The sequence below is a fragment of the Pelophylax lessonae genome (genome assembly GCF_965119305.1).
Source record: "Pelophylax lessonae genome assembly, chromosome: 2".
NCBI lineage: Eukaryota > Metazoa > Chordata > Amphibia > Anura > Ranidae > Pelophylax > Pelophylax lessonae.
The window spans coordinates 389,444,041-389,471,805 of NC_138769.1; the positions used below are offsets into that span (position 1 = coordinate 389,444,041).

At 43.7% G+C, this 27,765-nt stretch overlaps 1 protein-coding gene across 1 annotated transcript in view; it reads right to left on the reverse strand.

The window, feature by feature from the left end:
* Positions 1-27,765, reverse strand: part of PPM1E (protein phosphatase, Mg2+/Mn2+ dependent 1E) — a 445,597-nt gene that overhangs the window by 294,505 nt on the left and 123,327 nt on the right. The gene's annotated exons all lie outside the window — the stretch shown is intronic.

The following is a 27,765-nucleotide window of genomic DNA, read 5'->3' on the forward strand; positions in this document are numbered from 1 at the left end:
AGCAAAGCAGTGGAAGCGCTGGTGTACGACACATATTGGAATGTGCAAGTAGGCATCCTTAATTTCGATTGAGGCAAGAAAATGCCCCTGATGTAGGGATGCCACCACCGTGCGAATGGACTCTATTCTGAACCTGTACCCGCACAAAACAGTTCAGGGCCTTGAGGTCAAAATTAGAAGCACCTTGCCCTCGCTTGCTTTGGGACCATAAACAGGTTGGAATAAAAATCCCAAAACTGTTCTGAGGCCGGAACCAGGACAATCACATCCTGGAGCAGCAGGTCTTGTACCACCCCAAAAAGAGCTTGCAATCGGTCGGTCCGTGGACAGGTGCACATTGGAAGGAAAGAACCTTTCCGGAGGGTAAGAACAAAACTCAATCTTGTAGCCAAACCGTATCACTTTGTATACCTTTTTGTCTTTTACCAAGGGGTCCACAGGCCCACAAACCAGCGAAGATGTCCCTCCTTTATTCTGTAGGAGACTTGTCTGTGGATCTAGAGAATCCCACTCTTGGCTTGCCAGACCAGGGCCCCTTGGGACCTCCCGAGGAGGACTTTAAAGGTTTTAAACCCTTGTCGGAGGACCCAGAGGGACGAAAAATCTTCTTGTGAGCCCAGAAGGATGGGCCACGTCTGCCACGAGGTTCCTTACCCTTACCAGCCTGCGAGACTCTTAATGAGGTCACCCAGAGTAGCCCCAAACATGCAATCGTCCTGCAAAGGTAAATCAGTGAAAGCTTGAATAGAGCTTTAATAGAGGTTTGCAGCCCCTGGACCAACTGGTCCGCCAGTTTAGCAAAGGCAGGGGGGAGCTGCTCCCCTCCAGGTCATGGTGTAAAAAGTTTAGCCCACTCGGTCAGAGTTTGCAAGACCAGGGCAATGGTGAAGACCGGGCCTAAGCACCAAACCAGCAACAGTGAACATATTGCTGGCCACAGCCTCAGCTTTTCTGTCAGCCTGGTCTTTAAAAGACGGAGATCCCTCAACCGGAATCATGGTCGCCCTATTCAACCTGGAAACCAGGGGGGGTCCACCATCAGTGGAACAGTCTACTTTTTAAAGGAGGGACTCCTCAAAAGGGGTACCTCGTTGCAAAGCATTTAGGAACCACAAAGGGATGTTTAGGATGGTCCCACTCTTTTGCGACAAATCTGTCAAAATAGGAGGGAAAAAAAACACTTTTGTCGCTCTAGACGGCTTGTGAGTGCCAAAGGGGACAGACATCCCCGTTGCAAGTTCAGCTGCATCCTCCATTTTTAATGTTTTACGCACAGACACAATCAGTGTGTCCACCAGTGCCTTTTCATGCAAATCATCCACACTACCAGATTAGTCAAGGCACATGGCAGCAGACCCTGCAGGGTGGGCCACGTCCGTGGCGGTCGAATCAGATTCAGGATTTGAGATTCAGCACCACCAGGTCGCCAGCAACAGAGAACCCCACAATCCTGGAGCAGAGAGAAGGAGGGACCCCACCAGACTTGCCACCCCACCAGAAAAGCACCTTCTGCACCAGGATAGCACTTGCTTCACGTGCAGCATCCAAGGAAAGGAAAAGGAAAGACCCAGGAGTCAGGACTAGAGGAAAAAGGAGGGGCCCCCACAGCCGAGATCGGCACTCAGAGGCTCCTCTGTAATGGCCGCCGCTCTGTAGTATGGCGGACCATCGACTAACATGCTACAACAAAATGTCCACTCCCGAGGCTCCCAGGGTCCCTGGAGGGAACCCTGGAGCCCAGGCATCAAGCCTGAGGGAAGGGGGGAACCACTCAGGTAAAGTCCCCCCCCCAGCTGATAGCCCAGTTGCCGGCGGCGTACCCCCCCCCCCCACACCACCAATACAGCACCACACCCCAGCCTCAGACATCCCAGACCCACATCCAGAATTCAGGTCATATACATTACCTCTCTCCTGGTGGCTACAGTGAAGAAACTTGCCATTCCATTTCCCCCATTTCCTGGATCAAAATCACATCGAACGCCAGCACTATGGGATGGGAAGCTTACTGCCTGTCGGGGATATCTGGGGCTTTAACACTCACGAGATTGTGTTGAACATTCTGGAGCTACGGCCAGCTTACTTTACCTTTCAGGCCTTTTCCCATATGACGAAGGGAGTGTCAGTGCTCTTAGGCTAGAGAACACTATGGCAGTCTCCTACATAAAGAGACAAGGGGGCAGGGGGACTTGCAGCCTTTTCTCTAATACAGGAAGTGAAGCCAGTCATGTCTTGGGCTCAGAAGTATCTAGCCAACATCTCAGCGGCTTATGTCCCCGGAGTTCTGAGTATGCTGGCAGACTTTCTTTCCAGAGTCTAATTGGACAGTAATGAATGGTCTCTCCATGTGGAAGTCTTCAGGTTTGTTCTGTCCCTGGGAGTCAGTCCAGAAGTCGATCTGTTCCCCTACTTGTGCAACAACAAGCTTGAGAAGTATTATACGTGGGACCGGTATCTCCAGGCCTTCAGAACAGATGCCCTGATGAATTATTGGAAATTCAGTAGGACCTGTGCGTTTCCTCCAGTTCCAGTCTCTCAGGTTTCTACGAAGACTCAGAACAGAAGTTGTGGAGGTAGCGGCAGTGATGCCTTATTGGCCAAACAAGCTTTGGTTTCCCTTACTAGTACAGTTTAGCTACGGGAACCCAATGCCCCTTCCCCTCAGGCCAGACTTTCTGGTCTGGTTCTTGAGAGGGGGACATTGGAGGTGTTTCGCTGCTCCTCCCGAGTCATCAGCTCTCATGAATACTAGGAGAGTGATCACAAAGTTTATGGGAGAATCTGTTCAAAGTTTGTACAATAAATGTCTGCTGCTGATGGGTCATGTAATGTTCCAGAAGTTCAAAATGTTCTGAGCTTTCTTCAGTCAGATTTAGATCTAGCCAATCGGTCAGCAACCTCAGAGTTTGTCAGCTATAAATCGGCCTTCACGGGTGTATCCAGGGCTAGGCATCTTCCTGTTTGACAATTCTTCAAGGGAGCAATTGGGCTCAGATCCCAGAGAAAGCTGGGGTTTCTCAAATGAGACCTCCCTCTTGTCCTTGATTCCCTCTTGGGAATTGGAGTGGAGTGTGCTAGGTCTGTCTCCATTAAAGACCTTTGTATCAAGTTTGCCTTTCTCAAGGCTATCACATCAGCATAAAGAGCCTCAGAAATCAGAGCCCTTTGTCATAAAGAACTTTTCTTAACATTCTTTCTAGATCATGTGATGCTGTTGCCTATGGTTGACTTAAATCCAAAAGGAAACATCAGTTTGCCATGGGAACCAACAAACTGTTCTGCCGACCTTTAGAGTGCATGCATTCATTAGACGTTGGAGAGCTCGAGCTGTGGCTTAGTTGGTTAAAATGCCTGTCTAGTAAACAAGGGATACTGCATTTGACTCTCAGCAGTACCTTTCTTGGATAGCTGTGCCATAGATTGAGCCTGTTGCATGGCCTGGACAAAGAGCTAAGGGCTTGGCTCCTTTGGAGGCAGTGACAGCTCACTTGACCAGGAGTGGGTCTACATCTTTGCAGCATGTGGCTCCCAATTTAATCTCTAGAACGGCCTTGTGGTCCTTGTTCAACATATTTATGGCTCATTATTGTGTAGAGCCTGCTTCTTTTATCCTCTATTCATTTTGGTTTGAAGGTCCGGTCTGTTGATGGTTGGTTCAGCATTGTCCACCCATGGTGTGTATGGCTAGTAATTTCCAACACGTATGCTGCCATAGAGTGTCAGGAAAACGGAAAACTTCCCATCTACTGCTTACTGTAATTTTCCATTCCTGATGGACTCCACGGCAGCAGGAGTTCCCTCCCAGTGTCATGAGTAGACTAGTTACAGAACGCAGCCTCTGACTCTGAGTTAAAATTTATGAGAGTGGGGTCCAAAAGGATTGGAGAGAAGGCAGGGTTAACCCATACGTATGCTGCCATAGAGTCCATCAGGAAAGGAAAAGTACTGTAAGAATTTGGTAGGAAATTTTATGTTTTATTTTGGACAAACAAATAACTTGGTGCTTCAACCTAGAAAAGGTTGATACAAAATCTTCTTATACAGGGTAAGTTATGGTAATCATTAGAGATGGTACATGAAAGAAAACAAGCCAAACATAGTGAACTTGATTTACTAAAGGAATAGAGCATGTTCACTTTACAAATTTGTACATTTTTATTTAGCTTAGTGAATAAGGCAAAGGTTTGTTCACTTTACTCATCCAATTGTATGCATTTGGAAAGGTGCTCTAAATGTAGGTTTGACACTGCAAGTGTGAATGAGACCTTAGAAAAGGATAATAACTAAAGTGACTCCTGGAGGTGTGGCAATTACGATTGGGTTGTGCTGGGTTTTGATGTGCACATTCCCAACCATGTCTGTTCCCATTTTCTATCATGACCAGTATCAGCACTATATCCTGTTGTGTGTCTGCGGTCTCTGACAGTAAATATTCACTGATTTTTATGTGCGGCCCTTTGAGCGATATCGGGGAGGGGGGGGGGGCACTCGAGACTCTCCATATTAAGAAACGTTGATCACCACTACTTGTATAGTATCCTATAAGTTAAATTTTTAACCACACTTGAAAATGCATCATCTAAGTTACAGGAAATATGTAATTTTATACATTAGTCCAATTCTATAAAACACATTTTAAAAAACCGCAACAGAAGTCTCCTACATAGTTGCGTTAATGCAGAAAAATAAAATTGTGAAGGTAAAAGATTAAATACATGTCATTTAGAAATGTCCATAATCGTCCTTGGTTAGTTTTACTGTGTAAGCCTTAGACTCAGGTTTCTTCATATGAAACTGCTGCCCCTAGCACAGAAGACAGCTCTGGGCTATACTCATGATAGACTTATCTGCTGTCCTAGTTTCCAGTGCAAAGCCAGAGTTAATTTCCTTTAGACATTACAGTGCATACTCATATAAAAATTATATGAGCCCAATATACAAATGCCTTTATTTTAATACAGGAAATTGAAAGTTCAAAGACACCTTACCGTAAGCTTTTACAGAACATAATATCTGAAGCTGAAACCTATTTTTCAGAGGTTATTAATCTGCTTCTGTACAGAGAAGGCTTGCTTTGTACTATTCACCAGAGCATCCTTACTTTTTATATAGATTGCATACAGTATCTCACAAAAGTCAGTACACCCCTCACATTTTTGTAAAAAATGTATTATATATATCTTTTCATGTTTCAACACTAAAGAAATTACACTTTGCTACAATGTAAAGTAGTGAGTGTTCAGCTTGTATAACAGTGTAAAGTTGCTGTCCTCTCAAAAAAAAAAAAAAAAAAACAGCCATTAATGTCTTAACCACTTAAGCCCCGGAAGATTTTACCCCCTTCCTGACCAGGGCCTATTTTGCGATTCGGCACTGCGTGACTTTAACGGACAATTGCGCGGTCGTGCGATGCTGTACCCAAATGACATTGATGTCCTTTTTTTCCCACAAACAGAGCTTTCTTTTGGTGGTATTTGATCACCTGTGCGATTTTTTGATCATGCGCTATAAACAAAAAAAGAGCGTCAATTTTGCAAAAATAACAATATTTTTCAAATTCCCCAAAAAAAAAAAAATGTAAAAATCGAAATTTAACATTTTCGGCCAATTTATTTTGTGCTACATATGTTTGGTAAAAAAAAATAAAATCGCAAAAAGCGTATTTTTATTGGTTTGCGCAAAAGTTATCGCGTTTACTAACAAAGAGAAAGATTTTTGTCATTTTTGTTGGGTTTTTTTAACGCGTAATGGCGGCGATCTGCGATTTTTTTTGCGGTACTGTGACATTGCGGCGGACAGATCGGACCCTTGACTGACATTTTTGACACTTTTGGGGTTACCAGTGACATTTCTACAGTAATCAGTGCTATACATATGCACTGTTACTGTAAAATTACACTGGCAGTGAAGGGGTTAACTTTTGAGAGGGAGGGATTATGTGTGTCCCTAGGGGCGTGATTCTAACTGTGATTAGCTGTGGCTTGAGGTGTAGGAACAGTGATCAAGGGTCCTACATAGTAGAACCATATGATCACTATTCCTACACAGGGGAGAATGACAGGCGGCTTGTTTACATCAGCCGTCTGCCTTTCTCCCTCTGCACCGACGATCGCCGAGTGACCGGCGGACATCGGGTCCGCCGGTCAAACGCGTGGGTGGGGTCCGTGACCGCGCAGGAGCGCGCCTCCGGGGGCGTGCGCTCGCTCCCTAGACCCTCACAGGCTAGCGACGTAGTACTACGTCGCTCTGCCTGTGAGGGGCTGACTGCCGACGTAAATAGTCGTACGGTAGTCGGCAAGTGGTTAATTGCTGGAAACAAAAGTGAGTACATCCCTAAGTGAAAATGTCCAATTCGGGCCAAAAGTGTCAATATTTTGTGTGGACACCATTATTTTCCAGCACTGCCTGAATCCTCTTAGACATGGAGTTCACCAGAGCTTTACAGGTTGCCATTGGATTCCTCCTCCACTCCTCCATGGGGACATCACAGAGCTGGTGGATGTTCGAGATCTTGCGCTCCACCTTTCGTTTGAGGATGCCCCACAGATGCTCGATAGGGTTTAGGTCTGGAGATATGCTTGGCCAGTCCATCACCTTTACTCTCAGGTTCTTTAGAAAGGCAGTGGTCGTCCTGGAGGTGTGTTTGGGGTCGTTATGTTGGAATACTGCCCTGCAGCCCAGTCTCTAAAGGGAGGGGATCATGCTCTGCTTCAGTATGTCACAGTACATGTTGGCATTCATCGTTCCCTCAATGGAACTGTAGCTTCCCAGTGTCGGCAGCACTCATGCAACCCCAGACCATGATACTCCCACCACCATGCTTAACTGTAGGCAAGACACACTTGTCTTTGTACTCCTCACCTGGTTACCTCCACACACGTTTGACACCATCCGAACTAAAAAAGTTATCTTGGTCTCATCAGACCACAGGACATGTTTCCAGTAATCCCATGTCCTTTGTCTGCTTGTCTTCAGCAAACTGTTTGCAGGCTTTCTTGTGCATCATCTTTACAAGATGCTTCCTTCTGGGACGACAGCCATGCCATCCAAATTTATGCAGTGTGCGGCATATGGTCTGAGCACTGACAGGCTGACCCCCCAGCCCCTTCAACCTCTGCAGTAATGCAAACAGCACTCATAGGTCTTTTTCCAAAAGACAACCTCTGAATATGACAGAGCACGTGCACTCAACTTCTTTGGTCGACCATGGCGAGGCCTGTTCTGAGTGGAACCTGTCCTGTTAAACTGCTGTATGGTATTGGCCACCGTGCTGCAGCTCAGTTTCAGGGTCTTGGCAATCTTCTTATAGCCTAGGCCATATTTATGTAGAGCAACAATTCTTTTTTTCAGATCCTCAGAGTTCTTTGCAAGGAGGTGCCATTTTGAATTTCCAGTGACCAGTATGAGAGAGTGATAACATCAAATTTAACACACCTGCTCCCCATTCGCACCTGAGACCTTGTAACACTGATGGGTCACATGACACCGGGGAGGGAAATGGGTAATTGGGCCCAATTTGGACATTTCTACTTAGGGGTGTACTCCCTTTTGTTGCCAGCAGTTTAGACAATAATGGCTGTGTGGAGTTATTTTGAGGGGACAGCGAATGTTCACTGTTATACAAGCTGTACACTCACTACTTTACATTGTAGCAAAATGTCATTTCTTTAGTGTTGTCACATGAAAAGATTTAAAATATAATATATACAAAAATGTGAGGGGTGTACTCCCTTTTGTAAGATACTGTATATCTATTCTTGCTGCCTAGCCAAAAAAACAATCTTGTAAAATGAGATACCCAAAGAGTAACCAAAGCACAACAGCCTTTAGGACTGTAAAGAGATCCCTCAGACCAGTACAGAACACAAGAGTACAATTCCCCAAAGTTAGCCTGACTGAAAGAGGTAAGTTGCTCTAGGGGCAACCCTACAAGGGTAGCGGGGGAAAAAGGTATACCCCGACCCCAGACTAGTGAGAAAGTGGCACCAAAAAAAAAAATGAGGAAGCACATAAAGCATACATAATTTCACTTAAACATCCAGGGTGAGCACACCTACAACCACTCTAGTGGTCACTGGTGTGTCTAAAGTGGGAACAGACCATGGATTTACAAATTCCATTTAACATGGGAACATTTCGGACATCTTTAGATGGGATCCAGGACCCATCAGGGTGTTTTGAGTTCACATAGAAGAATGTCTAAAAATAGCAGGTGCAGTGGAAAGGTCTTTGCATTTGTGGGGGCTCTAAAAGACCCAAGGCCTAAAGAGCAAGCTGGTCCTCCAGATGCAGGGCAGCACACACTGCATCAATAAGATTTGTAACCCCACCCAGTAAATCTGAGGTGACAGCAGGAGACTGTGGTACCTCAAAAAGAGTCTCTTCAGAATTAGACTGCGGGGACTCTGAATCTAAGCCAGAGATCGTAACAGGCACCAGAGACCGGCCTGATAAAAGGACTCAGGAGGGTCAGGGATCGACTGTATTGGTAAAGTTGCAAGTGCATGCATGTTAGTCTCTGCTAACAGGGTACCCCAATAACTGGTCACATATAGCCAAATATGAGTGGACATGGGGAGGAATTGGTTTCACCCGACGGAGCTGAGGACGACTCTGATGATGACTATCCGATAACAAAAGGAGTCCTAAGTACAGGCACTGGTTCCTTTTGACAAAAAAACAACCCTCAGAACCACTAGGGAAGTATGGGCTGAGGTCACAACTGGCAGTAGGACCTACTCCTCTGTGTCTTAAAGACATGTTGCCTGTGCCTCAACTTGGTCAGCTGGTGCTAATGAGGTTTTAAAGTTGGCCAGAGGTAACAAGGACATTGTAGGTGGGCAGTGGATACAGGCTGGAGAATAATGTGCTTCACAAGCAGAAGCAGCAGTGGGATGTGCTTCATCTAGGCTGAATGGTGAGAAAGAACAGAGTGTGTGGTGCTGAGCTCCATCCAGCAGATGACATTAGTGATTGCTCCCTCAGACTTAACCTTTACCGTGGTAAAACCAGCTGTAGTGTACAGGCATACCCCGTTTTAAGTACACTCACTTTACATACACTCGCGAGTACGGACACAGCCTGGTCAGCTTGGCATGGCACTACTCCCGGTTTTTCACATTGGTGTCTATGGGAAATCTTGGTCAGCTTGACATGGCACTGCTCCCAAACCATAAGTGACAGGGATACCAAACTTAGGGAGCACTGAGAGGGGACCCAGGACTACAAAATATCCTATTTGTGGCCGGCCAGCTTGCCTAGGTAATCTACCATGTCCTAGTCCTGGATCCCCTCAACATGCTCCCCAAGCTTGGTGTCCTTGTCACTTATGGTTTAGGAGCAGCGCCATGTCAAGCTGACCAAGATTTCCTATGGAGCTAGTGTATTTACATGCATTGAGAAATTAAAAAAGGTATTGCTTCATTTTAGTGCATTTTCGTTTTACATACATGCTCTGGTCCCATTGTGTACTTAAAAGTGGGGTATGCCTGTACACAGTGATGGAGCTCTGAAAGCTGAAGCTAGAATGCCATTACTCACAAAGTGAATCTTAAGAGACAGGGGCATACCCGGGGCTTTGGAATGGCTTTGGACCTGGAAAGTCCTAACTAACAAAGGACGCCAAAGTCTGAAAAGTGCAACAATGAACCACAATTCAGAGCCCAATGCCCAAAGATCACATTTCAGGTTATTCCCTGCATGTCCAGTTCAGTGAGGTCTGGGTACAGTCTCCAAAGCTAGGCTGGGGAAATGTTGATCGGGATAGCTACTATAAAGAGACCAGCTCAAGCAGCAGTGTAGTGAAGAATCTTGACTGAAGTCAGAGAGTATTCCAAGAAGGAAAGAAGGCTACTAAAAAAAAAAAAAAAAGATTATGTAGCAGAGCTAAAGAAAAGGCGTATAACCTAACACTAGCAAAAACCTGAGGCATGCTACTTATAGGATGGGTAATGGGGCTGGCTTGCAATTTTTCTGTTTGGCACTGTTCAAACCTCCTGTAGGCAACAGTATACCCAGACTGTATCTTATTTCCGGTGTCCTACAATGGACGAGAACATAGTTTATTGAAATAAATTAAGTCCAAACCTTAAATTGAGCTTGACTATATCATCTGAATCAGATTTTAATGGTCATATGTGTGTGTAGATTTATATATATATATATATATATATATATATATATATATATATATACACACACACATATACACACACACACACATATACATACACATACATATATATATATATATATATATATATAATGTGTGCATGTTTCCCTTTTTACTAGAAATATCTGAAAAAAAATTCACAAAATATGAAAAGGGAAGGGTTAATGCCACATAGCCGACATTACATTTGTTGAAATATAAATGCAGTGGGAAAACGCCCAACATCACATTATATGGAGATTCTCTGGAATTGTAGTTGCCATGACAACACAAGGAAACCCTTTATCACCACGGACATGTGCAGCTATTTTTAAATGCAACAGCTGGATTTGTCTGAACCTCTCTACTCCTCCTCCCCAGATATTTTTTCCTAATACTCTTTCCTGTGAAGCTGCCTCAACATGTTAACTAAAGAAATGTGAAGAATTACTAAAGACAGGCCTGCGTCAGCTTCTGTTTAAGAAAAGCACAGATATAGGTCTGTCGCTGGCATCTTTGAATACATTTAGACAGAATCTGGAGAAAGCCCTTTCAGCTTCTAAATAAAGTTCCATGACGCCAGCATTGTCTAGTAGGAGGCTGTGAATCTTTTAATTATATAGTGACTATATAATATTGTGTCACTCCAATACCTGCTTACCAAAACAGAACATTTAAGAAGCAGGCTTTATCTAGCAAAGAAATTACAACAATTAGTGCTATATTGAATTACTCTGTGCCAAAAACAGTAACATAGATCAACACAACTGCCAATCCTAATGAAGTCTTCATTAATCTGGTTACATTAACCTGCTGAAAGTCAAGAGTGGGTTCATTTCTATAGACTATCCTAAATCACTGTTCTCTGCATCAGATCATTAAACATACTGTAGCTGCAATTATTTGGATAGCCAAGTCAAAAACAGAATGTATCCCTGACACAATAAAATGCAAATACAAACCTTGCAATCAGTTTTGCATACCCTTCACCTGGAAACACTTGGCATTTCAAAAACCAGCTTCACCACCATACTGTACAAATTGAATCATTACTGATATTATGTTAGAAACAATATATACTGAAGTCAGAAATCAAGAAACAATATATACTAAAGTCAGAAATCACTGTCCTATCTACAGGATAATGATGTCCAAAAACATGTTCTCCCCATAACAAACTCCAACATTTATGATATACAGTCTTGCAAGATACTGTCCTATGTTTTCAAAAATTTCAGGTCGAGGAAAGGATGAGAAGTAAATTTCAATGCAGGCTTAAACAACAGGGCCATTTCAATATTATATTATGGAGCCTCACATTAAGCCATTATTAGACAGCCTTTGGCAGCCACGGCCAATTAAAAAAAATATATAAAAAAAGGAAAAAGAGAATTACATAGTGGGTAATTAAAAATTGCCTTTTAAAAAAATCATTGCAAAGCCTTTATTAAGCCTAATGAAATCATAGAAAAATTCTCTGATCTGTACGAATAAGTTGCAATAATTTACCTTAATTGTAACTTACCTTGAACAATCCTTATAACAAGCTGTTCTGCAGTCGTTAAATGAGTGGCTTCTGCTTAGAGATTGGGGTTTCGGCTAGCACAATGATAGCCAATTTTGGCACAAATGCACAGGCAGGGAGTCAATGTAGGATGTACTAAATGCAGTTCCTATTAAATGTACTGAGAACATTATAGAACATTCAAAAACAATGGATTTAATATTTTTATATAATGGTCAACAGAAATATACTCAGGTCAGTGAAAACTGATCTCTCTGCAAAGTAATTTAAGAGAATTACAATGCAAAAGCACAAAATAACGGACTGCATAGGTGTGCACCTCTTTAATATGGCGCACCTAAATCATCAGTGGTGCAGCCAAATCTTTATGGTATAAAGATGTGTATCTGGAAGGTTCTAATTCTGGTTAAGTGGTTATTGTGGCATATCCCATACCATGAAGATAAAAGAACGCTTCCCAGCAAACTTGTGAAAAGGTAAACAAAAAGTACAAGTTATACGGTATGAATACAAGCAAATGTCCAAATTTAAAACCGCCATACAGGATTATTTTTATGTCTGTTCTACCAGCGGGGGTAAAAACTGAAAAAAATGTGTCAATTCCCCCATGCACACATTCAGTGTGGATGGGGGAATCCTTTCTGCTAAACTATTGCATTTTGACAGCAAGGAAACTTCCCTGCTATCAGAATACAATAATCAATGTTACCAGCTATATTTGGCATCACTGATTGCCCAGCAAAACCCACCAGGGCTGGTCAACTTGTGTACAACCAGCCTGCCCATACATCCATCAAAATTCAGGTGGACCAGACAAATTTCGATCCATGTATAGCCGGTTTTACTGAATCATTTACAATTAGAAATAAGAGTATTACACAGCTGTAAATCTGCCTAGAGCAGGCTGTCCAACAAAACTGAGTGACCATGCAAGCAGGAGACTAGTGAGGAAGGCCACCAAGTAGCCAATTACCACTCTGAAAAAAAAAAGTTATAGCCACCACATCTAAGGACTAGTAAGCTGCCATATATGTTGTATTACAATTTTTGTACTTTTGTCCTTTGGCAAATACTTTCCAAAAAACTGAAATGTTTGATCTTTGGGAAAATCTCAAAACTAGCACTTTAGTAGGGCTCCTCCACCCTACACAAGTTGAAAGCATGGCAGTTTTAGTTCCCAGAAGGAGTGCCTATTCCGAAGGCAACAACGATTGGGTAGTGTTGTCAAACCAAGGCAGGAAATGGCAGCAGCAACCTCTTGAAAGAAGGGATACATAGAAATTTGAAAATGAATATCTAACAGGAAACAATTGCAAAGTATGGAAACATTAAAAAGTGTATATATATATCCAATACTTTTTTTTTCTTTTGGCCAGTTTGGATAAAAGTAAGAAATTGTTAGAACTCCTCCAGGTTTTTATCGTCGTCTGGGTTGTCTATTGGTCCTTGTGACCAACATCATCAAAACAGAAAGTGATGGGAGATAAAACATTTTACAGCTGTTACTATAAGAAACAGTGAGGGGAACCTTTCAATAGGGAAACCTGACTAAGGCAGGCCATAAACGGTGCAAATTTCTTTCCAGCAACCATGAAAAAAATTTGCATGATTCCCGAATCAACCCAGACAGTGCTGACATGGGAATCCCTCCTGTCAAGCAATAGTCTGCTTCCGGCAGGGCGGATGGGGATAGCCTTCCCCCACTGGGGGAAGACAGTGATTATTGCTAGCAGCTCTAGCAGCCGCTAGCAATAATAACAGGTGAGTCCAACAGGCTGGTTGTACTTAAGTTGATTGATTATTAATTGGTACATTCAGCCTGCCCACACACGGTTCAAATCTCAGCCAGGTCTTGCTGAACCAGCCGAGATTTAAGCTGTCTATGGCTGGCCTAAGAGAGAAGTCCAATACACTTTGAAGAGATTACCTCGCCTCCTGTTGTGTTTCCAGAACAGGACATTACCAGAAATTTCCTGAACGAGATATAGACAGATATAAATCCAAAACAAAGTTTTTGCTATATACACAATTTTTTAAATAAAGGTACAGTTTAAGCTCTTTTTTTAACCTGAAGGTTTACCCTTTATGCAACATTAGAGCTAAATTGTAAAAAAGCAATTCAAAGTTTTGCTCGGTTAGATTTTTGAAAAAACAACCATTTAATGTTTTCTAGAATACGGTAACTTGCTTTTTGTCATTTTTTTTTTTTTATCTATAGCACTATGGTCACTGCTGGAAAAAATGTGTTCTTGCTCTAAAGCTACTGAAATGCTAGGGGACTCCAGGCTAGAGTAGAAGTAGAGATATCATCGTACAAACTAAAGAATAAAGCAAGTGTAGTATTTTATAGAGGTGAGCAGAGTCTACACAAGATTATTATATATTTTGGGCATATAGTTATACTTAGCATTTCGCATTAGAGTTATTAAAACAGAAGTATGGGAATTAAAAACAAAAAAACAAAATGTATATACTCACCTAGGTGGATGTAACATCAGTCCTAAGCTGCATCTGTTCCCCACTGCCTCGAAGACCAAGAACCGAGTGATCAAAGACTACTGATTTGTCCAGGTTCCCATTCTTCAGCGCTCACTGGAGCACTGGACTGTGGAGGCAGTGGCTGGTTCAGGCTTTCAGTGGCCCGCTGAGAGGCTGAGCCAGCTGCCAATCAGGCATCTGGGTGGATCCCAACAATAAAATCAGGTTCACTCCAGAGTCTAGACAGCTAAGTCAAGTTAGCCAACAGCGGAAGTTAGCCCGCTGTCGGCTGAATATGGGTCACAGGAGTGCAGAACAAAGTGCATTTCTGTGACCCACAGGAGAAATGGGGTCAAAAGAGCTTTGACCCTACTTCTCCTTGAAAGGTGACATAACTGCAAAGGCTAAGGCTGGGTTCTAGTAATCTACAAGAATGCTTTGGAGTAACAGTTGCTTAAAAAACATTGGGAGATTATTTTATACCATAATCTATTTAAAGTCTGAGTTCTCATTTTACACATTGTCAGATACGTGAGACCCTGAGAAACACCCTGCAGAAAGAAAAGCTACAATGCATATGGTCACATCATGTGACGAAACAGTGATTGTAGCTTAAAGTGGTGTGGCTAAATAGAAATTTCGCTTACATGCTCTATACAGTGCACATATGATTATGCCGACCGATAATAATCCCCCTGTCTTGTGACCTTCTATTGGCTGGATCAAATGATAGAGCCCTGTTCCCCACTGCTGTATGATGCAACTCATGCCCCTGCACTCACCATAACTCCCAACCCTCTATGATGTCATCTCCCTCCCCTGCACTCACCATAACTCCCAACCCTCTATGATGTCATCTCCCTCCCCTGCACTCACCACCACTCCCACAATTACACCTCAGCTTGCATACTGGTTGCTTACACCTAGTGCATCACACCAATCATGGCTTTAACTGCATTCCTGAAGCCAACTCCGGCTTTGCGAATCTCACTGACTCTGCTGCTAGCCCACCACACCAAACTCTGCACTATCCACTGCCTGGTTGTTTCACTTGGCCACTGTTGTCATGCAATACAAAACTGTGTTCAAATGTCTGCCTGCTTGCTGCACTCTTTCACCACCACCAAACACATTATATATAGTCACAAAAAAATCCAACACCACAACTCTTGTAACTTTCCATCCACAAGATGCACCATAAATCTACAATCTAATGTATCATGCATCAATATGCAATAGTATAACTTTAATATTGTTTAGTAGACAATTTCAACCCCTAAAGGCCAATCTGGGGGTAAAGCTCAAGATGCAAGCTACATGCTTAATTATTTCAACCACCTTCAATCATATTCGTTTTTGAAATTGCCTGAAAATGTATATCTGTATGTCCAGTAGGAAGCGGATGGTTAGTCAAAGACAAATCTGAGAAAAGGGTCTTTGAAAATGTATGGTAAATTTGAAACTGACAGCTGAAACAAAAAACTACCACTGCAAAACTATAACCATACTATGGGGGAGATTGACTAAAATTGGTGCACACAGAATCTGGTGCAGCTGTGCACAGTAACCAATCCGCTTCTAACTTCAGCTTGTTCAATTAAAGTATAACTAAAGGAAAAACTTTTTTCAGTTTTTAATAGAGTGGAAAGGGATTAGAACACCTGTCAGTTTTTATTTCTTTCTGTCTGTGCCCCTGTTAGGGAGATTCGTCCTCTCTATTTTTCCCTATTTACCATTATCACTGAAAGTGAACGTAAAAGAAATGACCCACATTTTGGGTTGTCTCCAGGAAAGTAATAGCGAGGAAATCTTCCAATACGGACACTTGTTCTGGTGATCTGGGGGTCCCCAAGTAATTCCCTTGATTCGCAGGGATTTCCTCCCACTTTGTTTGCTATGGGTCAGGAGTGTAGGGAAATCTCCACAATGGGACACAGATGGCAAAAAATAAAAAAAAAATAAAATAAAATCTGACAGGGGTTATTCCCCCTCCCTTACTCTATCCAAAATTAAAGAAAAAGTTTTGCCTATAGTTCCTTGCCGACCCCCCCCCCAGTAGATATACTGCTGCAGGCTGGCTCGTCAGCGACAAATCGCCATACCTGGGCGTGCCACCATTAGCCAACGGGATAGCTGATTCAGGGGGCTGGGTGGCCGCGATTGCCACCGGGCACCCGCAATCAATCCCCGTGGAGATAGAACAACGGTCTGCTGTTGTAAACTTTTGATGCGACTTTTGATGCAACTTTAGTCTAGAGAGTGTAAAGTCTGATCAAAGTCGCACTGGAAATCATGACTTTGGAGTCATGCTAATGTGAATGAAGCCTTAATGGCTAGCCATCAAACAAAACAAATACAAATGGAAGAGCTTTATATCGAACAAAACAAAACCATTTTTGTCCCAGCCAACAGATTACAATGTACACAATACTCTAGGTGTCCAAACTTTCTAAGGAAAGGGCCTGTTTACTGTCCTCAGACTTTAGGGGGGCAAGACTGCCCAGTGGGAGTAAATAATGCCTGATCTTTGGTATTAGGAGAGAAATAGTTGATGTCAGTGGAAAGAATAGTGCCCAATTGTTGTTGTCAGTGGAAGGCATCATGCCCTATTGTGGGTGTCAGTGGCAGGAATAATGCCTCAAGGGTCGGATAAAGGCAAGGAAAGGGCCACATTTTGCCCCAGGGCTGCATTATGGATACCACTGCTCTAAAAGGTAGTTATAAATTGGGGCAGTTGCCACTTTGCTTGAATTGACATTGGATGTTTTCAGATGCCCATGTGGCCAGAGGACCTTGTCTAGGCAGTGGGGCTTCCACAAATATGTTGTGCAAACAAAACCTGTGTTTACTTAAATTGTCAATGAAATTTGTTTTTTGTGCAGGCTAGCTGGTATGTTTGTTTCATGTAAAGCCCTTCCATGTGCACCCTATTGGAAAAACTAGTTAAAAATTGGGGCACCACTTTTGTTTAAATAATGCATGTTTAGTCTAGGGGCCTCCAATGGGTACCCCGAAACCAAACCTCTCACCACTGTCTTTACTTACAAAGGAGGTCTTGCATTATCAAGGCCTGCTCACATTCTGGGGTAGAAGCGAAGATGACGGGATTGCCGGCTGATGTGGGACCATGGAGTAAGAGCATGGTAACTGCAATTCTTTATGTTGAAAATAAAAATATGGGAATTACTGCGCTAAAACATGATTAAATAAGCTTACACACTCAACAATGAATAAAAGCTCAACCTCTCTAAGTGAAAGCTGCCAACACCTGATCATGAATTAGAAAACACAGATCATGAAAAAATTGTAGAAATAGATGGTGTAGCGCTTAAAAAATGTTAAATTAAAATGAACACCACAGTCCATGTAAAAATATCAATAATTGGAAGGAAAGTCCATGTCAGAAAGACGTGCTCCCAAAGGTGTAGCCAATCACTTCACACTCCAACAATTCTGTGCAGAGAGACCACCACCAAGAGAAAAGATGGCCCCTTACCGCAATGAATGGATCCCCACTACAGAGATCAGATCCAGCTCTATTCGTACGTCTATATGACCATATCAGACCGTGCCCGGCTCTTAGTGACATCCACATCAACTCCAATGGTTACAGACACAGGTATGGATGCATATGTGAAGAAAAGGGGACAACTCCCATAGTGAAGTACAGTAACAAGTGTGTTTATTAAATGCACTGGCATAAAATTGGCAACTCACATTTAGCAGCAGATATTATGGCATGTCTCTCTCATGTATCGCCTTTCGGGTCCGGTTCCCAACCAAGAAAATGGCCGCCGCGTCCCTCGTGTGTCCCAGCGTGGCGTGCCACAAGCTCCTCCTACGCGTTTCGTCGATAGATGACGTCGTCAGGGGGTGTGGCCTGCGGTAAACCAATCACTTTTATACGCCGGACGGGACGGAAGGCATCTGGTATGGATTATTGAGGGTTGAACTTCCTGGTTCCGACTGCTGAAGCGCATGTTTCCAGGGAGCTGGAGTGCAAGCGCTGGGCGCCAGGATGGAGAATTTTAGTACTCTGACCCGAAAGTTCCGGTTGTTGGAGCGCATATACCCGACTTCCGGTTTTGGGTGGTTATGCAAAGTTCCGCCTCTTCCGTCCCGTCCGGCGTATAAAAGTGATTGGTTTACCGCAGGCCACACCCCCTGACGACGTCATCTATCGACGAAACGCATAGGAGGAGCTTGTGGCACGCCACGCTGGGACACACGAGGGACGCGGCGGCCATTTTCTTGGTTGGGAACCGGACCCGAAAGGCGATACATGAGAGAGACATGCCATAATATCTGCTGCTAAATGTGAGTTGCCAATTTTATGCCAGTGCATTTAATAAACACACTTGTTACTGTACTTCACTATGGGAGTTGTCCCCTTTTCTTCACATATGCATCCATACCTGTGTCTGTAACCATTGGAGTTGATGTGGATGTCACTAAGAGCCGGGCACGGTCTGATATGGTCATATAGACGTACGAATAGAGCTGGATCTGATCTCTGTAGTGGGGATCCATTCATTGCGGTAAGGGGCCATCTTTTCTCTTGGTGGTGGTCTCTCTGCACAGAATTGTTGGAGTGTGAAGTGATTGGCTACACCTTTGGGAGCACGTCTTTCTGACATGGACTTTCCTTCCAATTATTGATATTTTTACATGGACTGTGGTGTTCATTTTAATTTAACATTTTTTAAGCGCTACACCATCTATTTCTACAATTCTTTATGTTGCACAATATTTGTACAATTACTTGTCATTATCAAACATTTTCAGAAAAATAAACTCACATTAATTTTGGTGTCAATAAGCACAAAATAATCCCCAATTTTGTTTGAAAATGTAAAAGATGATTTTGTGTTGAGTAAATAGATACCAAATTTGTCAATGCTGAAAACTTCATGTACCTGTGAAATAGCAAAAAAAAAAAAAAATACCCTCAAACTGTCTATAGTTGGCACTTGAGAAGCCTTGGCAGCTCATTAATTTAAATTCACAGTAAGGGTCAATGCCAACTAGGCGTTTAGGGTCCTCAAGTGTTTTTTTCTGCTCAAGTGTTTTTTTCTGCTCGAAAGCTCCTTTTAAAAAAAACACACCTGTGTTTTTTTTTTTTTTTCAGCCTGTAAACGCTCCTCTACAGACATGCCTGCAAACACCCAAATCTGCATGGACACAAGCTACCGGAGTTGCTTCTAGGGGCTGAAATTAACAATGCCAAAACGGCTGTATATACAGGATTTAAAAATGCAACGTGTGCATGATGCCTAAATGATGGCTGTAAAATGATTATGGATTTTCCATTTTGCAGTTTAAAAGGATGCCACTCAGATCACTTCTACACAGAAGAGCTGATGTTTTAACCCCTTCGCTGTCATAATATGTAGGACTCGTCCTTGACAAAGGGTTAAAATTCTTCTAGATTTACTTTCATGTTTAGTATATGCATGCTGATTATTACCCAAGTGCAGCAATTCCAGGTATCCCATTGATCCTCCTGACAGTGTTTTCAACTTCCTTTCCCGCTAGGAGGACATAGACATCTTTGTTCAGATATCATTCAGGGTGACCTTTAACTTCCTGGACCAAGATGCTGGCCCATACATGACACAGTCCTGTAAACCCAGATGTCCATGCAGTTGTCTTTATGCCATTGCCTCGTCTCTAGATATTCCCTTGTGCCAGAAGTATATTCTATTACAAAAGCCCCATTGAGAGTGATCCTGCCTGCAGCAAACTGATAACAATTTTCCTGGTTGCACCTCCCATGCATAGACCTAATCACTCAACTAGAACTGGAATAGCAATTTCACAAGGAGGATTGTGTATCACTATTTTTCTCTTGTGAATAGAGTTTATGCCTGAGTTGTTGACTTTACCATTTCAAATCTGTGATATCAAGATCATATTGGATTGATTTTAGTCCTTATTAATACAAAATGAAGCTAGCTGGCTTTTTATTTGCTGATTGGTGACCACCATTGTGATTGATGTGGGCCTATGTACATCAATGGACGATGGGATTGACAATGGATATGCACTGGGTTTTTTTTTTTATGGTCTTTTCTTAAATAAAGGACTTTGTCTTTATTAACTACTGTTTTTTGGTGAATAAGGGTACTTGTGCACATCTTACTCATTCACATGGGGGGAGGGGGGCTTATTGTTAAAAGATGGGCTTCCAGATTGTGATAAGTCCCCCAACAACAGACCCTCACAATCACCAGGCCAGTGTTATGGAGAAGAGGTTCTTGTATTAATCAACATGGGGACAAGCTGCTTTGCCAGGGGGGTCCCCTCTGGCAAAATCCCTCCCTCATGATGTTGAGGGCATGTGGCCTGGTAAGGTATGCTCATTCTCCCATCCCCATCCTCCTTCCTAGCCTGCCAGACTGCATGCTCGGATAAGGGTCTGGTACACATATTTTTTGGGGTGGGGGGGGGGGGGGGCCATACCATTTTTTAGAGTTGTGTTTCCCTAAAATCTTTACAAGAGCGGAAGGGAAATGTCATGTCTTTTTCTTGTCTACATTCTGAGTGCTAGGACGCCAGTGTCTGCCAGGTTCTTGAAACAGCCAATGACTCATGCCTGTTGCTGACAGCATGGATTAAGTCACTGATTGTTAGGACACTGGCCGGTACCAGCTCCTTAACAACCAATGACTGAACCCTGCTAGCTAACAGCAGGGATGAGTCACAGAAGTATCAAAAACACATCAAAACGTAACTGAAGATCAGTGTAAATTGCAACCACACTAGTGTGAACCTAGCCTAAAAAATTGGAATCAACTCTACCGTTACTATGTTAACAACATGCCATTTGGTCATATTGTTTTAGGAAGTGATGGTACCTTTTTTAAAACCAGCAGGTGAATTCTCACAAACTCAAGAGGAATTCTAAAAAAATGTGCTTATCTCTATTCCAATGAGTACAAAGTACAAAGTATTCTACAATAATCTAGCTCATGGAAACACATACTTTCTATATAAACAAAGCTGTACGGAGCATTTCAAAATATACAAACACCGATGCTACCAATGTAGTGGTGTAGGGTTCTAGGCAGTTAATATCACTTGTCTAGAATTCAAAAGAGAGGACTTCAAAAATCAATATTCCAAACAACCGCAATGATTTTTGTCTCAGAGAGTTTGATTAATTATTACTGTGAGAGAGGATTAATAGCACCCGCTGTGTCAGAATTACTAAAGCAATAAGGATCTGTGCTGTTACATATAGATGTGTCACCAAATTAAATATATGACTGATGTGCCTATAAAAACAAGGGGAATCGGTTTAAATAAACAGCAACACAAAAAATGTGAGGATTCAGAATGGATTAAACAAACAAAGCGGTGATAATTAGTATGGTTTCCAGTTAGATTTCAGCTGTCATTCCGCCTGCATCAAGGCAGTTAAAACACCTTTGAACAGTATTACTATAACACAGTCTCTCTCAACCTTTTTATCCCAGAGCAACCCGCTAAAATCATTTTCAGGTCTTGGGAAACCCCTAATTCATTGGGGACTAATAGGAAAAATACTATTTACACTGGTGACCAGTAGGGCTGCATGATATTGGGAAAAAAAGAACATTGCGATATTTCCTTTTCAACTATATTATATATATATATATATATATATATATATATATATATATATATATATATAGCGATATTTCTCTGGGTGGAATGCAGAAGACTGATTAGGCAGAGTCGGGACTCACAGTTGTGGTAGGAGGTAGAAGAACACAGCCCGACATGACATCTGTCCCACACGTTCCCTCTGCCGCCCTAAAGCTAGTTCTCTTGACCGAGCGGTGAGCGCGGCACAGCGAACCAATAACGTGAGTAGCGGCACAGGGAAACAATCAGGTGTGCAGGCACGCGATTGGTTAGCTGTGCAGCTGCTCACCGCTGAACGTGTGGGACGGCTGCCAGCACTGTGAGTCCCCCCCCCCAGCCCCCCCCCCCCCCCCCAGTCCCGACTTCTCCCTGCCTAATGGTAAATAATAAATATTGTGCCTGCATGGATATCACATCGACTATCGTTCAGTCCTAGTGACCAGTGATTAATCAAATGACATTTAGGTTCTATTCACACTTGTGCGACCCCCAAAGTAGTGCAATTTCTATTGCAACTTTATATTGCAACTTTTGATGGGAGCAACTTGGATGCGACATTGGCTGTTGACTTTGGCTTTGACTATTGCACAACTGTCGCATTGATAACACTAAGATGTGACTTTCATGCAACTTTTGAGAATTTACATTGCAGTCTGTGGCACTTAAGTCGCATTAAAGTAGTACAAGACCCTTTTTGTCGTTGCTGCGACTTTAAGTCACAGATTAAAACAGCTTCCATTAAAATACATGGGCTGGGACTTGTCACGCAACTTTGTGTCCAAAGTCCATATTTCCATTGCACAGATTCCTGGAATGAGCGCTTGTGGTACCAGGTGCTGTAGTAGCCACCAGCTGGATACTGAAACACACACAATCAAATGTAAATATTCACCAGCACACCAAGGATCTTCAATTACATCTAAACTATTTTTTTTTTTTGACGAACACATCAGAAACAGTATAGTGCAACATTTCGGAGCCACACAGGACCCTTTAGTCAGGCATGCCTCACATGCCTAATGAAGGGGTCCAGCGGGGCTCTGAAACGTTGCACTATACTGTTTGTGATGTGATCTCCCTTTCATAGAAAAATGTTTGGATGTAACTAAGGATCCTTGGTGTGCTGGCAAATATTTACATTTGATTGTTTATGTGTGTCCAAAGTTGCACAAGTGTGAATGTAACTTTGGTCTTGGTCACATCACGTGCAGAGACCTGCGTTTTTCTGCTCCCGGCTCTGCAAAAAAGTAAGAAAACAATTGTTTTCTATGTGCCTTGTTCATATCGCAACACTGGTGTCATGTGTGTTTTTTTTCTGTGCGGAAGTATGCAACATGTATGCATTTTTCTGCCCATAAAAAAAAAATTCACATGACAACATTGTAGTGTGAATGGGGCACATAGAAAACATCTGTTTTTCTTTGAGCTTTTGCAGAGACCTACGTTACAAAAACACGTATCTACACATGGCGTGAACTAGCCCAAAATATTCTATGCAATTTTTTCTATCATATTTTATGCATATATGGCAGGGGTGGGGAACGTGCGGCCCGTGAAATAATTTGGTCCAGCCCCCCATGGCACTGCAGGCAGCCGGGCAGCAGCACTATTTGATTATGTAGAGGAGGACCGTGGAGGCGTGCAGTGTCACATGTTCGGCCTTCACTAGACAACCCAAGTCTCCCGCGAGGTGCGAGAGTCTCCCGCGAGGTGCGAGAGTCTCCCGCGAGGTGCGAGAGTCTCCCGCGAGGTGCGAGAGTCTCCCGCGAGGTGCGAGAGTCTCCCGCATGACACCCGCAAGAGCAGCGCGATGTCCTGGGTGCTTTGGAGTCTGTGTTTGTCGTAGCTGAGCTGTCAGAAAGGAGCTGATTCTTCCTGTATAGTTCCGGCTCCGTCCTGACAGTCTGAGTCACAGGCGGAGTGATATCAAATGTCAGTCTCCTCACAGGTGGAGTGCATTTGATTTCACTCCGCCTGTGACTCAGACTGTCAGGACTGAACAAGAGAGGAAGGAAGGATCGGCTCTGCAGCATGCTTCCTCCAGCGCTGCGCCACTCCGCACAGTCTCGCTCCGTTGAGGTCATCATGGGTCTTGAGCCAGCATTTCCCGCCAGCAGTGAGTACTACCCACAGCAGTACCAGCCAGCATTTCCCACTAGAAGTACCAGCCAGCAGTACCCTCCAGCATTTCCCACCAGCAGTACATGCCAGCAGTACCAAACAGCATTTCCCACCAGCAGTACCAGCCAGCAGTACATTCCAGCTGTACCCACCAGTAGTATTAGCCAGCAATACCGCCAGCAGTACCAGTGCTGAAAGCTAGGTACAACCATCTTTCACTGCTTGAGTTCTACAAACGTTACATAAGTAATGATGAATTTCCCACTTTGAGAAGACATGCATTAAAATATGCATCTGTGTTTGAAGCAACTTACTGCTGCGAGCAGTTCGTTTCAAAACTTTCCACTGCGCTCCAGACTGACCGACACAAACCTGGAAAACCAGTTGAGAGTAGCAACATCAATACCAGCTAACATCACACACGTCACCAAAAAGAAGCAGTTCCAGCCATCACATTAGGGGTGAGTTAATTAAACGTTTGACCAAATATAACAAGCTAATTTTTAAGTTGATAATTTTGTACAGCCTCCAAATGATGTTATAAATATCCAAATAGCCCTTGGCATTTCCAGGCAGTCTGGTTTTGATAGCCCCTCCATTTGAATGGGCTGTAAAATAAAGGGGGGCACAGAAGAAGTAGCGCAAGCAATACTTTCCAGATTCCACTGCACTAAACCACATAGTACTGCGGTACCATGAGATTTGGTGGCCGCAAATGCAGAGATGCGTTTCGGGTGCCATTAACAAATTGGCATCTGTGTGCATCTTGCAAGGGCAGCGCTTTTCATGTGCCGTAAAGAACACATCTTTCCCATACAATGATTTGGTGTAGTGTCACCCTGAATGAGGCCTTATACCTCTATCTTTCTCAACTTTTACAAATTAGCCATGTATAAAAGTAAATCTCTGTTGCTAACCGCAAAAACTAATGTAGAATGTTACATAATATTTATGTGTTACTGACATGTCGAATACACTGTGCATATTGTGTTCATCCTTCTAAAGCCACTTTTCAAATTGTACTTGGATTAAATACTGCACACAAAAAGGGAACACAACATGGTAATGCCGGTAGGATTGTGATAATGCTAGAGGGAGATTAAAGTGAAATGTATGTCAGAATGCTTGCCTAATTAATCCTTTTAAAAGGGGAAGTCCCGTGCTTACATTAACGAAGGCTATTTTTGCAACTAACCCAAGCTTAGCAGAGCAAGCCATTTTATGCAGTAAGCGAATACTGTAAGGTGTTCCACTAAAGGCTGTAGCTAATCATTTCACCATTTTTACAATCATTCATTGTTGAATTATACCGTAGATTAAAATTATTTAAGTGCTGGATTTAAGTAAATGCTAAAACAAAAGTCATTTTTTGCAGCAGTATAGAGAAATATTCCAGGTAAACATGTAAAAGTAACTGTTAAGGGAAAAGAAATGCACAACATCTGTAGTGTCTTCTGTAAACACAAAATGGAATCCTTTACTAAATGTGTTGGTCTAACAACACTACATTTATACATACTGATTTGAGGGTGGTTGTTTTAGGCTTTGTGAAAGTATTGTACTTTCCAGCATTTCTTGTTTATTAAACCCTCATGGAAACCTACTGGGATTGAAATAACGGAATTTTTGTAAAATCTTACCTGTAAAATTCCTTTCTCTGAGTCCTCCGACAGTCGCCGCCTCTTCATATTCGTCACTATGGGGTAATTGACCTTTGCTCCGTAGAAGTAGCTAGGCAACAGAATATGTTAATAACAAAGCTTTTAGCATATCCCACCCCCAGGGGGTGGTCCCCTCAGTCAATACCCTCCTGCTTCCTGCATTCCTACCTCAGTTTCAGTAGCATAGCAGTAGAGTACATAAACAAACCCCAAAAGAGGGTCGGGGGCGGCGACTGTCGGAGGACTCAGAGAAAGGAATTTTACAGGTAAGATTTTACAAAAATTCTGTTTTCTCTTACGTCCTCCGACAGTCGCCGCCTCTTCATATTCGTCACTATGGGGACGTCCCAAAGCAGTGTAGACATGAGGGGTGGGAAACGCAGCCGCGCCTAAGGCAACGCAGTACCCACAGCAGAAAAAAAGGAACCTTACCAAAGGAAGGAAACCAGCTGGGCAACATGAAAAAACTTGCTCAACAGGAGCAACAACCCAGGAAAAACAAATAACCTAGGGATAAAAAACATCCCAAACAGCCAAAGGCTCAAAAATAAGGGACCCTAAGGCACTGCCGCACTAAGAACCTTGCGGCCAAAGGAAGCATCTGCCGATGCCTGAACATCCACTTTGTAGAATTTCGAGAAGGTGTGAACGGACGACCAAGTCGCCGCCTTACACACCTGGGCCACAGAAGCCCGATGATGACAGGCCCAGGACGTACTCAGAGATCTGGTAGAGTGCGCCTTCACAGGCATGGGGGGAACTTTTCCCTTCAAAGCATATGCCTGTTCAACGGTCTGTCTGATCCATTTGGCGATGGTAGAAGCCGACGCCGCCATGCCCTTCCGAGGTCCCTCTGGAAGGACAAATAGAGAATCCGTCTTGCGAAAGGATTTAGTCGACGACAGGTAAACCCTGATCGCCAGAGCAACATCCAAGGAATGTAAAGCCACCTCCTTCGGATGTTTAGGCTTCCCGCAAAGCGAAGGCAAGACAATGTCCTCATTGAGATGAAAGTCCAAAATCCTTTTCGGAAGAAAAGACGGGTTAGGTCGCAAGACCACCTTATCCAAGTGAATCACCAAATACGGAGAACTGCAGGACAAGGCTGCCAGCTCCGACACTCTGCGAGCCGAAGTGATCGCCACCAAAAAGGCGACCTTCTTGGACAACGTAGACAACGAGATCTCCCTGATCTTTTCCAAAGGAGCATGTTGCAACACAGACAGAACAAGGTTCAAGTCCCATGGAGGCAAAGGCTCCCTCCTCGGAGGGACCAGGTGCCGCACCCCTTGAACAAAGGTGCTAACCAAGGAATTAGACGCCACAGGGCGTTGAAAAAGAACGGCCAGCGCAGGAACCTGACCCTTAATCGTGGCCAACGCCAAACGCTGGTCCACGCCCGTTTGAAGGAAAGCCAACACTCTAGACACCGAGTATGAGCGAGGGGAAAACCCCCTGAACTCACACCAGGCAAAATAGGCTTTCCAAGTACGGTAGTAAACCTTCCCCGAAGAGGTCTTTCTAGCCTTAATCAAAGTGTGAATGACCTCAGGGGAGAGACCCCCTATCCTTAAGGATCTCGGTTTCAACAGCCAAGCCGTCAAAGCCAGCGACTGTAAAGTAGGATGGAAGATCGGCCCTTGAGACAGGAGATCTTCTCGAAGAGGCAGACGCCACGGAGTGTCGACCGCCAGATGCACGAGATCTGCGTACCAAGACCGGCGAGGCCAGTCTGGCGCCACCAGAATCACCGTGCACGGTTCCGAGACCAACCTGCGAAGGAACCTGGATAGCAGCTGAATCGGTGGAAATGCATACATCAGTCGATACTGATGCCACGGAGCCACTAACGCGTCTGACGCGTCTGCCCGAGGATCGCGCGTTCTTGCCACGAACCTTTCCACCTTGTTGTTTAGACGAGACGCGAACAGGTCCACATCCGGTGAACCCCACTTCGCGCACAACATCTGGAAGACATCCGGGTGAAGGGACCATTCCCCCTGGTCCAGGGTCTGGCGACTCAGATAATCCGCCTGCCAGTTTTCCACCCCCGGAATGTGAACCGCCATTATCGCCGGGACGTGCGTCTCAGCCCAAGACAGAATGTCGGCCACCTCCCGAGCCGCACGGGCACTCCTGATGCCCCCTTGGTGGTTGATGTAGGCCACCGCCGTGGCATTGTCTGTCTGCACCCGAACCGG